Source organism: Elephas maximus, chromosome 4 (assembly GCF_024166365.1).
Source record: "Elephas maximus indicus isolate mEleMax1 chromosome 4, mEleMax1 primary haplotype, whole genome shotgun sequence".
Taxonomy (NCBI): Eukaryota; Metazoa; Chordata; class Mammalia; order Proboscidea; family Elephantidae; genus Elephas; species Elephas maximus.
Window position 1 is genome coordinate 107,276,730 of NC_064822.1, and position 15,066 is coordinate 107,291,795.

The window sequence follows — 15,066 nt, forward strand, 5'->3', positions numbered from 1 at the left end:
CCTTCCAGTCTCTGTTCCACCCCCCCTCTTCCAGGAAGCCTTCCTTGACTAATGCGTCCATCCATATTCCCTGCCAACCTCTGCACAGCCTCCCTGCCGGAGCTGGCCTCCCAGCCCAGAGCTCTGTCTCTCCCTCTGTTGCCCATCCCTGCAATAAAGAACATGGGCTTTCCACATTCTGGCTCAGTTAGGGCCTGGACCCATGGGGATGCTTCCCCAGTAAGGGAAGGATGCTGTCTTCCACTACACCCTTGGTGAATGAGGGCTGGGGAATGGGTGGGAGCTGGTGAGGAGGAGGCCACACTGCCAGAGTGGCAGCAGACAGGCCAACTAAATCCTTGACCTGTCGTTTAAGGGGTTGGGTAGAGTTCAAAAGAGCACTCCAGACTGAGTCCCAGCTCGTTCACTCAGCTCAGGGGAATGAAAGGCGGGGTGGGGAGGGGGCCATCTCCCCGAAGAGCCCCTTGGCTTAATCCAACACCCTGAAAACCTGCAACCACACCCCTATCAGTGTAGAACCCCTCTCTGAGAGAGACAGGGAGACAGGGAGGTGCGAAAGCCAGGCAGCCAGCCAGCCCTCCCACTCCACCACCTCTCCTGGCAGTGCAGCCTTGGGCCGGTAGTCTCAGTTCACTAAGCCTCAGGTTCCTGTTCTGGAAAATGTCAACTCCAGTAATCAAGATAAAAAACCAATCAGTAGAAAAGGACATCATGTTTGGTAAAGCAGGGAGCCAATAAAAACAGAAACAAGGAGAACTCTCAGTGAGATGATTGACACAATAGCCACAATGGACTCAAACAGACCAGTGATCATGAAGATGACACAGGACCAGGCATTTCCTTCTGTTATATATAAGGTTGCCATGCGTCTGTACCAACTGGACAGCAGCTAACAGCAGCAATCCAAGGACCTACTCTCAGACTGCTAAAAACAAACCAAATCGAAGCCAGTGCCGCTCGCTGGTGAGGATTAATTAAGAGAAAATAAATGAAAGCTCTTAGCACAGTGCCCGGCACACAGTAAGGGCTCAGTAAGGCTCCTGGGTGTACTAATTGCAGAGCCTTTTGTTAGGTCCTGGGACCCCTCTCTCTCCCGCCACCCCACCCCCGCAACTTCGACCAGCTTTTCCAAGGCGGCCCTAGTCGACTCCTCTGCTCTTCCTCTAGAATTTCCCCCTCCCAACCAAAGCCAGATCCCAGAACTGGGATGTCTGATGGAATCCCACATGCGGAACAGAGAAAAGTGTCCCTGGTGTAGCCATAAAGGCTAGTCCGGCCTCCTGAGGAGGGCCCAGCTGGGGTCTAGCTCCCAGCCATCCGCCCGCCTCCACCTACCCCCGGGATCTGGCCACAGGCTACGGCCCAGATTTGCACACTGAGAGTGCTATGCAAATGAGATGCAAAGCAGACCGAGGCAGCCGTAGGGATTGGCTGACACGGAAGACTTGTCCACCCAATCCTGGGCCGCCGGGCAGCCTCGGCTCCCCCTGCCTGGGGCATGGTCCCGCCCATAAATCAGCTCCTTCAGCGTTAATGGGTCCTGACTAATTGCCTCGACTTGGGCTCCGGGCTCGGGTCGCCCTCATTAAAATTCAATCAGGCCTAGCGCTAGGCTATTAAATATTCATTGGGAGAGCTTCCCGAAACCGAGCTGGGGGATGGGGACGGACTGGGTGAGAGGGACTACCCGAATCGGCAACACCAGAGGCCCCGCTCTTCCCTAGCACTCTCTCATCTTCTACAACAGCTGCCTGATTTCCATTCCGCTGTGCTGATTTCCCTCTGGAAGTCCTTGAGCCCTCTCTGGAGATTTGTTGGAGCTTGAGCTACCCTGCAGAAGGAGTGAAGCCCTGGCTCCCTGCGAGTACCCTCCATGCCTGGTCTGCTCACTTTTCGCCTTGGATCCCTTACCCAGTGCCCACTGTAGGCCTCTCTCAAGACTGGAACCGTAGGTCCCCACAGGAGCAGAATAGTTCCAGGGCACAGATGGCTTCATCCTTGGCAGAGGCCAGAAGAGGCTCCTAGGTCCCTGGCCCTGCTGCCCTTGCCAGGGGCTTTGATCGAACTACACCAGCCACCTCCATTCTCAGTATGGCTAGAGAGAGCATCAGGCTGGACAGCATGGCGTCTGGGCTGGGAGGGGGCAGACAGTACAGTCCTCCTCCCCTCTCCCCTTCCCCCTGGAATGCAGCCTGTCCGAGCTCCTGAGCCCCTGGCCTGATGCAGGCTGCCTGGAAGTTCTCAAGGAAGGTATGAGGGGAGGAGCTGGGCCCGCGGGCTTTGACGGGGGCATTGGGACTGTCAGGGACTTAAGCAGGAAGTATACAGTCCCCCCAATATGCACCATAGTAGGAGTGCTATGAAGAGGTTTTAGCAGGTAGAATGACAGCCATGGCCCAAAAGCTGTGGTGAACCACTCAGTTAAGGACTGGGTTTTTTCCTAGCTCTTCCATATGTCTTGAGACGCTTTGCAAACACCCTCAGTCCCTAAGCCAAGAAGTGTTTGAGTTGGGTGGAGGAAAAAGTAGCAGGGAATATGCTAGGAGAGACCCCATTCCCCTCCCTCTGCTTTTACAGTGATTCCTCAGGAGCAAACCACCTGCTTACAGGGCTCTTCCCTGCCCCTTGGACTGCCCCATGCCTGGTGTCTGAGGTCTGTGCAAGAAATTAACCCTGTGGGTCATGGGGGAGGCTAAGGCTAACATGTCCCGAGGGCCCTGGAGTGGGGGCACCTGGGTGTCAGGGGGCCTTTGACCAATGACCCAGTCTCACACCCCTTATCTCTAGCTGCTTTCCTCAGCCCCTCTCCCATTGGAGGACCCTCACCAAGCTGTCCTCTACCCTCCTTCCCTCCAGAGCCTGACAACTGCCAGAACCATATCCTTGTTCCCTTCCTGGTTGCCCTGTTCCCCTCTCCTCTATGAAGCCAAATAAAATCTATACACTGTCCACCTGCCAAAATCTTTCTGCCTTCCCCACAATTCCCTGCTTGGAAAGAGCACAAGCTGACCCAGTTAGACTCCCAGCCGTGCCACTTACCTGCGTGAGACGTTTAGCAAGCCCCTAGAACTCTCTGCGACTCCCTTTCCTCCTTTCTAACATGGGGATAATTGCCTACCTCCTAGGTTGTTTCCAGGAAACCCTAGTGGCTTAGTGATTAAGTGCTACGGCTGCTAACCAAAGGGGTGGTAGTTCAAATCTGTCAGGAGCTCCTTGGAAACTCTGTGGGGCAGTTCTACTCTGTCCTATAGGGTCACCGTGAGTCGGAATCAACTTGATGGCATTGGGTTTGGTTTTGGTTTAGGTTGCTTCCCGGGTGGTGTACACAGTTAAGCACTTGACTGCTAACCAAAAGGTTGTCGGTTTGAACCCACCCAGAGGCACCTGGGGAGGCAGGCCTGTCAACCTGCTTCCAAAAGGTCACAGTCTTGAAAACCCCATGGAGTAGCTCTACTCTGCACATACGGAGTCTCCATGAATCAGAATCCACTCAATTGCAACTAACAACAGATTGTTGTGAGGGGTAAATGGGCACAGGGATGTGCCCAATAATGCTAGTTCCCTTCTTCTTCCCTCAGAAGCCCCACCGCTCCTCATTTCTCTAAGTCCTCCCAAATTCTGCTCATTTTTTAAGGTCCAGGCTGTGAATCCCTCTACTGCATAAAGCCCTCCCAGGGAGCCTGGACTTCCTTGCAGCACCCCCCACCCCCCATGATGGCCTTTCTTTCCCCAGTATTTGGCTTCATCTTATTAGATTTTTCCAGGGGCTCCTCTGGATGGTCAAGCCTTGTACTCTGCCAGGCACACATGGGGCATTCAGTGCTTGACCATGGAATCCAGCCTCAGGCTCACACTTCAACTCCAAGGCCCAGAGCCAGTCCTTGTGGTCCTGGGGTGAGTCCCATTTTGCTCCTACCTGCAAGCTCCCTGAGGTCAGGGTCCCTGCCTTTTTCTTCCTCTGGATCTGCCTTCCTTGGTGCCTAGGGGAGGGTGACCTGACCCACACTGGGGACTTTAGAAAGATAACATTATCAGCTGGTTCAGTGGACTGGGCTGTGACCACCTCTGCCTCTGGGGCACAAAGCCACAGAGTACCCCACAGATGCTAGAGAGGAGGGGTGGGGGCTGAGGGTACCCATTTCTACAAGGTCAGAAGCAGCTCAGGACTCCAGGAGGGGCATTGAAGTTCAGGGAACACTGTTTTGGGGGACTGTGAAGGGGCTTCTTGTTCTACCTATGTAGGAAGCCTAAAGTTCATGTCTGAGACCCCTTTTCCCCTCGGACTTAGGCCCTCTCCCAGCAGAAAATGAGGGCCGAGAAGCAGCCTGTCCCCAGAACCAGGCCGGGCCTGGCTGGGTGCAGCGCACAATGTGTCTGGCAGCGATTAGGAAGGGAGCTGGGGCTGGGAGGCCTCAGACTTTAGCGGGTCAGGAGTGACCCCAGTGTCCGATTCCAAAGCCAAACGTCACACACAGGCAATCCGGGATTCCAGTTCACCCCACGTGTGGTTCCCATTAGGGCTGGCTGGGGTCTTCCTGAAGGCCAGGCCAGATTCCTGAGCCCCTCCCCCAGCACGGCCCCCTCCCTCTTTAGGCTAGTTGGAATGCCTTACTCAGCCCTGTGGGGTAGCCTGCCAGCCCCCAAACTAAGGGATGTGCAGGGGCATCTCACTGCAAACAGGCCTCCCCACCCACTAGATGACATTTGCAGTTCTTTAAAGGGGATAAAGGAAAAGGAGACTTAAACCTCCAAATCCTCAGGGAAAGCTAACCCTGAAGACTCTTACCCTGTGTCTGGAGAGCCTTCCTCCTCTCCAGGTCAGCTAGCTGCTTTTGTTCAGGGTTCAGCCCTTCTGGCCTGGACAATTGCAACTTCCCCCACTGGCCTTCTGCCACCAGGCCCTTCCTCCACACTGCCCCTGAGTGGGCGTCCTAAAACCCAGGCCTGTTATTCAGATCATTCCCCTCCTTACAAAACTTTCAATAGCTTTCTAGCAACTGCACAGTCGCAGACTGGTGGCCTACAGGCCATGTATGTGTTTTGGGCACCCACAGTATTTTAAAATTTTAAAAAATAATTGTCAACATTTAAAAACCAAGAGGCAACACATAAAAATCTACCTCTCTAATTCTTATTGAAGATATCTGGCAACACTAAGACTGTACTTCTGCATTGCAACAACTGGCTGGAGTGGAGTAACAACTGTGGCCTTCTGCAGGGATCCCTGGGACTCGCACATATGCCATAGTCCCCACTGGTCCCTACTGTCTCTCAAATCGGAAGCACCGGTGAATTAACTGGCCTTTTCATTACTGGGTTGTTACTGACCTTTTTATCTTACATCTGCCAGCTTCGCTCCTCTGGCTATTTGTGTTTCTGTCTGCCCCTCCCTGTGCAGACACTTCAATTTGCTACAGCAAGGTCAGGTCTAAACTCCTCAGCCTGGTATATGTGCCACTTCACCCCTCCCTCCTCCCGCCACCCACCCCCCCCCCCACACACACCTGTTTCCTCCTTATCCCTGTCAACTCCTCCCTTTAACACTCTTGCTCCCATCACATCAAACGTCTCAGTCTTCCCCAGACACATCATGTACTTTCACACTGCCAAGTCTTTGCACATGCTTTTTCTTCTGCCTGGAACACCACTTCTCCCTTCTCCCCTTCTTTCCCTGATGAGCTGATGTTTATCCTTTAAAACCCTAGCCCAGAAACCACTGCCTCTGTGGCATCCTCCTGACCCCTCCAGGAGCCTGTAACCTTCAGGTTCTCCAATGGTCCCCATGATTCCAGAACTTTTTACACTGCATCCCCTCATTGTACTGAGAGCCTGCTTTCCCTTGGCATTCCCAAGCCTCGCCTGTGTTGAGGACTCAGGTCATAGGGCTGGTGGTGGTCATGGATTGGGGGATGGTTGTAGCTCAGTCCTGGTGGAGCTGGCTTCCTGGGCAAACAAAGGTTTGTTGGAGTCACCTGGGCTGCAGGAAGGGGAGGCAGCAGGCACTCAGCCCTGTTAGATGAGGTCCTGGGTCCTGGGCAGGAAGGACGTCTGTGTCACCAGGGGACCTTGATATGTGGAGGCAGGGGAAGGGACTTGGTCTGTCTGGGAGCCTAAGCTTGCTCAGGATCACCTGGAGGAATGTTTAGATCCCCGGGGGGTAGAGGTGAAGATGAGGCAAACCAGTGTGTGTGCATGGGGGGTGGAGGGGTGGCTTCCTGGACCAGAGCAGTGGGATGCTCTCCTCTGCCCTGTGAGTACTCCAGTGAGCATAATTTCGGGGATGGAGGAGAAGCAGGAGCAAAACCCCGGGACTCAGGGTGCTGGCAAAAGTGTTCTTATGAGAAGAACAAGGCCGATTATGTGAAACCGTTATGGCCCTGAGAGGATTCACAAACATTTACTGAGCACCCCCAAACCAAAAAAAAAAAAAAAAACCCACTGCTGTCAAGTCGATTCTGACTCCTAGCGACCCTATAGGACAGAGTAGAACTCCCCATAGAGTTTCCAAGGAGCACCTGGTGAATTTGAAATGCCAACCTCTTGGTTAGCAGCAGTAGCACTTAACCACTACGCCACCAGGGTTTCCCCCAAGACCCCCAGGCACTGATATAGAGAGGTAAGAGCCCACATCCTCACCTGCAGAAGCTGATGTTGCAGAGACTCCCACAGATGGCCTTGAACCAGTGAGCCTGCTCAGATGACTTGTCTGCCCTCCTCTCCAGTCCCTAGCCCACCCTCCCTCTTCCCCAGCAGAGTCCCTGACAGGCTGGTCCCCAACTCTGTCACAGAATCTTGCAGGGGGCCAGCTGACGCCTGTCATCACTCCCCCTGATGCCCCTGCTCTCCCTGGGATAACAACCCACCTGCAGGTGAACGCCTCACAGGCCCTGTGGAATTACATCCTCGGGACGCACCCAGGAAGCAGGTACTATGGCTTCCCCATTTACAGCCAGGAAACAGGCTCTGAGCGGTGAAGTAAGTTGCTGTAGTTATCCAGCCCGTGAGTAGCATAGCTGGGCGGGGTTTTCAACCCGAATCTGTCTGATTGAGGAGCGAAGTCCCGGGGGCTTGGGCCCAGGCTCTGCCTCCTCCCTTCGCACACATACCAGACACATCAGTCCTGTTCAGAGATCGATGGGTCAATAACCTAAAGCAAGTGTTAACCATGCATCAGTGTGTACGCCAATGTGTGTGGGTTGGAGAGGGACAGCCCCCAAGATCCTCCAGAAAGCCTGGCTCCATGACAAGCAGATCCAGAATATTGGGACTCTTCTGTGCCTTGTAATGTTGTGTGACTCCAACTGGGGACCCCTACCCCAAAGACAGGCTGGTGCGAGTGCGGTCGGCTCACCCAGCACCGCCCGAATGTAGGCCCGTGCGTCACCCTGGAGACCCGCCCGTCTCGGTTGGCCGGGGTGGGCGTAAGAGGGGGGCGTTCGGAGCGCTGGGGCTGGGGCTTGGGCTTCCGCGCGCGCCTCGGACCCTCCCCCACCCCACCCCCACCCCCACCCCCGGCGGTGGGACCTCACGAGGGGCTGGGGAGGAGGGAGCAGATGGCAGCAATTACGGCTCGGACCCTCCCCCGCCGGTAGCCCGAGGCCTATAGATCGGCTTCGTTAGCTCTAGTGGGCGGGAGGGGCAGCGGCCTTCCCGGCCCGGAGCCGGCGGGGACTGGGGTGCAGGTTCGGGAGCAGCAGCTCCAGCGGCGCTAGGGCGCTGCCCTTTTGGGGTATAAGGTATGAATGCCAGTTTGGGACACTTCCTTCTCCCGAGAAAGGAGCTGGGAGATTCCCTTAGGAAATGCCAGGTCTCCCCGCCCAGGAGGCCCCGCCCCTAGACGGCCGTTTCGGGCTGGTGCCCCAACAAGCCCCGCGCCTGGGCGTCTCAGAGCTCCGAAGATTCTCTGGCTGGCCCAGTAGCCCAGGCTGGGGAGGGGGAAAGCTGTACGGTTGTGCGTGCTGTGCCCTAAACAGAGGAGATAAATAGGTCTGAAATCCAAGCCTGGCCCTTGGTAGGTGCTGCCTCATTCTGGAGGAAGGCAAAGGGCGCCTTCTCTGATTCCCACAAAGGACTCGAATGAACAGCCCGCAGTCCCTGATGTAGGACTGCTGATTAGAGAGGGGGAGAGCAAATGCCTAGTATTGGCCCCTATGGGGAGGGGCAAGCCCAACAAGGGCTGGAGGAGACAGGTGGACCAATTTGGCCCTTCCGTCTTCCTCAGTTCCTCTTCTACTCACCCCTGGTGTCCAGTCCATTAGCCTTCTGCATCTAAGATGTATCTTGAGTCAGCCTCTGCACCCCGCTTCCCTCCCACACACGCGCACTGCCCAAGCCCCTATTACCTCCTTGCACAACTGCAGAGGCTCCTGTCTGCTCTCCTGGCTCTCCATCAATGCTCCATACAGCAGCCAGAGGGACCTGTAAAAATGCAAGTCAGAAAAAGAATGGAGCGTGTCACTCCCTGCTTAACCTCTCCTGGAAGAAAGCCCCAACTTCTTACCCTGCCCTCTGCCAACGCTGACCTCCTCTCCTACCATTCTCCCCTTTCCCCAGACCCTGCTGACACTGGCTGCCTTTCTGTACCTTGAACTTGACAAGCTTTTCCACACCTCTGGCCTTGGCTTTGCTGGTTCCTTTGTCTGGACCACCCTGTCTCTCTCCTTCATAGGAATGCCACCTCCCCATCATCTCTGATCACAATACTAAAGCAGCCTCACACCGGTCGGCCAATCCACTCTGTCAGTTTGCCTTTTGTATTTCTTCCACAGGACTTACCACATTCTGTAATCATCTCATTTATTCACTTGGTTTGTGGTTTATTTCACTTACGAGAGTATCAACTTCATGAGGGCTGGGACCTTGCCTTTCTTGTTCTCTGCTAACTCAATGTCTGGCACTAATGTAGGACTACTGTATACATGCATGACACATTTAAGGAAGGAAGGAATTCCTGGAGAAAGAACTGAAGGCTGGGCCATTTGTTTGCCTCCAAGGTGGCTTCTCCCTTGGAGGGGTCAGTGGCACACACCTGTATCCACCTGTGTTCACCCAGATGCTACATACACATTAGGCAGGCCTTTGGGTTACAGTAAAAATCATAGCAGCCAATGCTTACTGAGCCTTTACTATATACCAGGCATGATTCTAAGCACTTTGCGTGGCTTAATTAAATTCTTATACCTCCTCTATGAAGTAGTTACTAATACTATCCTCAGTACACAGATCCACACCAGGACACAAGCAAGAATGTGTGGCCGTTCAGCAAACACACACATGCATCCTAAGTACTAGATTCATTTATTATTACCGTGCGGCCGTTATATGGGTAAGGTAAGTAAATACAAGTCCCTGGGGGGTACAAATGCTTCACGTGCTCTGCTGCTACTGAAAACTTGGAAGTTCTAGTCCACCCAGAGGTGCCTGGAAACAAAGTCCGGGTGATCTACTTCTGAAAAATCACCCCCTGAAAACCCCGTGGGGTGCAGTTGTCCTCTGACACACATGGGGTTACAGCGAATCAGAATGGACTTGACAGCAACTGATTTTGGTTTGGTTTTGGCAGGAAGGTGGGGAATAGAACACCAGGAAAGGGTCAGCACGGAAAAGGTGAGGGGGCCCACAGGGCTAGGTGGGCACAGAGATAGAAAAGGAAGCTCAGGCCACAGCCCATGCCCACACCCTGAGTCCCCACAGTCCTCGAGGCTGCAGCTCTGGTGCAGAGGAAAGGGCCTGGTTCCAGGTTTGGCTCTGCCACCCACCAGAGGGATGATCTTGGGCAAACCACTTACCCTCTCAGGGCCACATCAGCAAAAGGGAGGGAGTGGGGAGGAGATGTTGTAATACCTAATCCAAAGGGTCACAATCAAGATTAAATTAAAAAATGCCCATGAAAGTGTTTCAGAAGCTGCAGAGGGCTTGCTGAAGAAAAGATCAAGAAAATGTTGCATGTATCCAGCCCGGACAGGTAGGGTTCGAGCTTTGCTTTGGCCCTCTCTAATCACAGCCTGTTCTGTGCACCACCACCCCACCCCCCGCCAGGCAGACCTGGGTCTCACCAGTCATTGCCTCCTCTGCACCTGGCCTGCTACCAGGGTTCCTACTCCTTAGGTGTTGAGTGAATACATGTGTTTGTTGAGTGAATGCTGGAGTGAGGGAATGACCACTGATGGAATGACCATGGGAGGAGTGAGAGAAGGGGAATAAATACATGAGTGACTTGAGGATGAGTGCGTGAAGTGGGGACTAGAGAACACCCTCTGCCTCTGAGCCTCAGTTTCCTCTTTTGTAAAAGGCAGGGATAAGGCATGGCCCACCTTTCCCTCTGGGCTCCACTGTGCATGAGAGGAGACTCTGCAGGTCTATGGAGGCCACCCCTTTCTATGCAGGGCCCCAGCAGGGACAGCTGAAGTGATCTATGCTCCCCTCCCCCACACCTCTGTCCCCCAGAATTTATAGGTTCTTCATTGTCCTGCACAAAGGCCTTCTTGGGGAGGGGGCGGAGTGGGTGGGAAGACTGGGAATTAAAAAGTCAGAGGCTGAGTAACAGCCAGCCACACCCGAGCCTCATAAATCTGCCTGGGCTCCCTGTAAAATGGACTTACATCGCCCTCACCCCAAGCGGCTTGCGGGGTTCCTGCTGCTGGGATCAGTTCATGCCACCCCCCACCAGCCTCACAGAGGTGGAGGTGGGAAGCCTGAAAACAAGACCTGAGAGTGGGGGAAGGTGGGTCCTATTATCTGCTATTTTATCCCTTGATGCTCAGAAAGTCTTTCCTTCCATCTCATCTCCTATGTGCCTCCCTCTGATTCTCGTCCTCTGCTGTTGGTTCTGAGTGGAAAACTGAGCTTTCTGTGGGTATTCTGAGTTCCTTAGTGGGAGGGGTCCTGGAGGTCCAGGAAAATGATCTCCTCCCCCACTCTCTCCTCTCCTCTCAGGCAGAGGGTGGGAGGCTGGGGATAGAATTGGCAGATGGTGCAGTGTTAACAGATGACAGGGAAAACAGAATTCCTCAGCTGCTCGGTCCCTCCATCTTCCCCTTGGAAGGGGATGGCCTTCAAACTGGAAAAAGACAATGAACTCAATTTGGAGGGTTGGGAAGGAGAGGGAAAGAAAGAAGGTGCAGGGGACAGGAAACAGGCACACAAAAGACCTGGCTTGGAAGCCTAGATCTGCCACTCACCAGCTGGGTGATCTCGACAGGTCAGTTAACCTCTCAGAGTCTCTGTTTCCACACTTATAAAATGGGTCAGTAAAAACCCGCCTTACCTTTCTCACTGGGCTTTTATGAAAATAATGTAGGTTTTTGTGTTTGTAAAATGTTGTTGTTGCTGCTGTTGAGTCAACTTCCGACTCACGGCAACCCCGTGCTGCCCAGTCCTACACAATCCCCGTGGTGGGGGGTGGGCAGGGATCAGACATGGTAATCCATAGAGTTTTCACTGGTTGATTTTTGGAAGTAGGTCGTCAGGTCTTTCTTCTTAGCCTTGAAATGCTGTTGAAGCCTTTCAGCGTCGCAGAAACACATTAGCCTCCACAGACAGGTAGCGGTTGAGCATGAGGCGCACTGGCTGGGAATCAAACCGGAGCTTCCTGCACAGAGGGACAGGATTCTGCCCCTGAACCACTGATGTCCCTCTGTTTGTAAAATGGGCTTTAAAACTTATGAAATTATTTCAAACACCATAAGGTGTAAAAACATAAGAGGTTACTGATAAACTGTGTCAACCCATTAGTTGTTTGCAAAATCACTTTAAAATCTTAAAAAAACAAAAAACCCAGACTAGCATAGCAAACATCATAGTACATCACAGAGTTTTGCAAAACTTTGCTTTTAGTTATATGTATGTTCATGTGTCATGGACCCAGATGTATATTTCTGGTGGGTGCTTGTCAAAAAATTTTAAATACTCTGAAAAGAGGAAATTCTTTAGTGATATCTCTGGGAAGCAACAGTGGACGGACGGATGGAAACTAACAAAAATGGACCAGGCTACATGTAAGGGCAGTTAAGCCTTTGCTGCTAACTGGAAGTTTGGTGGTTCAAACCCACCCAGCAGCTCTGTGGGAGAAAGACCTGGCAGTCTGCTTCCATAAAGATTACAGTCTAGGAAAAAAAAAAAGGATTACAGCCTAGAAAACCCTGTGAAGCAGTTCTACTCTGTTATATGGGGTCACTATGAGTCTGAATGGACTCAACAGCACCAAACAACAGCAACAACAAATGTCAGGGCTGTGAACTGTGTAACCCCAGGCAGCAGAGACCTGGCTCTAAAGCTCAGTGTAACCGGGGATGGTGGCAATAGGTGGAGGGGCTTACTCAGCACTTAACTCACTTCGAAGGGGATGGCCTTCAAACTGGAAAAAGACAATGAACTCAATTTGGAGGGTTGGGAAGGAGAGGGAAAGAAAGAAGGTGCAGGGGACAGGAAACAGGCACACAAAAGACCTGGCTCCTGGGTCCTGAGAAAGCTGTCCCTGAATACCCGCTAAGCCATGCACATCCTTCCTCAGCATGGCCCTGAGCTGAACAGAGAGAATGGGTTGGTCAGTGAGTATCTTGAACTCCTGTTCCTGTACCCTCCCCCACAAACTCCCCAGGAGTGCCGAAGAATCGGCAACAGGTATGATGTTGTGGTGGTCAGGACTCCTCCCCTGTCTGAACTTCACCCATGACCCTCATCCCTGGCCTCACCCCAGGGACCATAGTCCAGTGAGGGCAAATTGGTCAGAGGAGGCCCTAAATCAATCCCAGCCTTCCCAGGCCGGCATTGAGTTAGAGCTGTGGGTTTTGTGATGTAGATGATGGTTGTGTAGCAGGGGCTGTGACCTATGGCAGGTCACAAGGAACCCCCAGAAGGGGCTGGAGCCAGGGTCAGAAGCCACCTCCTTCACTCTCTGCTCCACCCAGCTGAATCCCATTCCGAGATTGGGTTTGGGCCATTTCCCCACTATCTGTTGGCCCCAGCTGTATCTGCTGCCAGGCCTGTAGGGAAAGAAATCCTGGAAAAAAGGGAAAGGATGAGATGACTGTACACTCGGTTTCCTAAAGATGACCCAGGCCTCATGCTCCAAGCCAGACTCAAGTTTGCAGAGCTCATTTTCTGTGGAGGTACCACTGCACTCTGCTTTCCTCACACCTCCCCCGTCTCTTGACTGAATCTCACAAATCATGGCTCTGGCAAAACCCCAGCCTAAAGGATTAGATAGCTGGAGATACGGCATGACAGTCAGAGACAGAATCAGCTGGTGCTCCAGACAATACATGACATCAGGTAGGTCCTGGAGAGGTAAAGGGACAGAGAGGTGGAAAGATCCACACAGTGATATGAGAAAGATGGAATGCTGGAAAAATGGAGACAAGGTGAAAACAGACAGACAGAGGAGAATCAACTGAAGAGCACAAGGTTGAGGAGAAATTGGAGTGTCAAACGATGGTGCAACCTGCTGAGCTCCTGTCAGACCCTAGCAGCTAAAAGATCAGGAGGATGGATAAGCTAGAAAATTCCTTCAGCGTTAAGCCTTGAGGCCCCCGCATTGAGTCTCCAAAAGGCCCTGACGGAAATGTACCTGTATCATGATCCATTATCTTACACGTTAACAAGCATCCTGCAGCTCCCACTACCACACTCATCTCCATCAGCAAAGAAATACACAGGGAGGGTCAGGCCCTGGCCTGGGGAACTGAGTAGGGAACGGGAAGGTAGCAGCGTAGAGGCCTTCTGAAGAGGGAAGCTTGGACAAGGTACCTGGCACTGGGCATTGCTGCAGGTGTAAGGTAAATGAAGCCTCACAAAGCTTCTGGTACCCAACCAGGTTGGCTAAAGCTGATTCTGGGACCTACAGAAATAACTCCCCTACTCTTTGTCCTTTCCAAAAATGAAACCCCGCCATGCTCCTCCTATGCATCTGCCCTGCCAAGCAAGCCCCTGCCCCTGCACCTGACCCCAGAACCCTGGGCTGTAGGCCTCAACTCTTTGGCATGGGAATGCACTCCCAATTCCTGCCCAGGGCTGCCACCTGCTGGCTGAGTGTTCTCACAGGAACAGGAGCCTACTGAGCAGTTTGGGGGTGGGGCAGGGAGTGATGTGTTCCGGTTCAGAGGTGGTTTCTCTAGGCTTGGGGAAAGAGAATCTCAAAACCAAAATGTGAAATCCGCTTTCACTGGGCTGGGTGTCCTTGGGGTCTCTCAGCACAGGCAAAAGTCTCCCTATCAGTCGACAGCCATCCCTCAATGGTGCTGTGGGGAGAGTCTGGCAGGGAACTCACATTTACTGGGTGGCAGACCCTGTGCTGGATGCAGGAGACACAGAGATGACCAAGGGGAGGTGTCTTAGTCACCTGGTGCTACTGTAACACAACTGTCCCAAGTGGGAGGCTTTGAAGCACAGAAATCTCTCTTCTCCCAGTTCTGGAGGCTAAAAGTCCAAATCAGGGTCTCAACTGTGTCGATTCCTTCCCTGTTGGTCACCCTGGGTGTCCTTCGTTCTCTGTGATCCTCACATGGCTTCAGTCTTCCCCAGTCTGTGCCCCATCTGTGTCTAATCTGCTTTTTTCATAACTCAGAATTGATTAGGTTTAGAACTCATTGTATATTGGTATGGCCTCTAACATAACAAAGAAACCCCTGTTTCCAAACAGGATTGCATCCACAGGAATAGAGTTAAGCTTCCAACACATATTTAGGGGGGACATTATTCAATCCATAACAGGTGGGAAACAGTCAAGAACAAGATTAATGATAACCAGTGCAAGCAGTGCAAGAACCAAACTATGTGCCTTACAGAGTAGGTTTCAACTAGTAATTATTAAAGGAATGAATGGATGATGTTTAGAGATAGCACTGACAGCTCTGTGCAGGAAGGGTTGAGGAGAAAGAGGAGAAAGCAGTCAAGGAAAGCTTTCTGATTCTTTTTTTTTGTTTGTTTGTTTGTTACCAAGTAATCATTATCTTGGTCGAAAATTCAAACATTATACAAGTTTGAAAAGCAAAATATGAAAGTCTGCTTTTCCTCCACTCCCATTCTCCTTCCCTAAGTTAACCACGGTCAGTGTTTTAAGGGCTTTCA

At 52.5% G+C, this 15,066-nt stretch overlaps 1 long non-coding RNA gene across 2 annotated transcripts in view; it reads right to left on the reverse strand.

Annotated features, from left to right (window-relative positions):
- The window catches only part of LOC126075439 (uncharacterized), a 52,895-nt gene that overhangs the window by 3,150 nt on the left and 34,679 nt on the right, over positions 1-15,066 (reverse strand). For both annotated transcript variants that reach the window (XR_007517208.1, XR_007517207.1), the window contains one exon: positions 8,343-8,418. This is a non-coding gene — a long non-coding RNA (uncharacterized LOC126075439). The remainder of the gene's footprint in view (positions 1-8,342; positions 8,419-15,066) is intronic.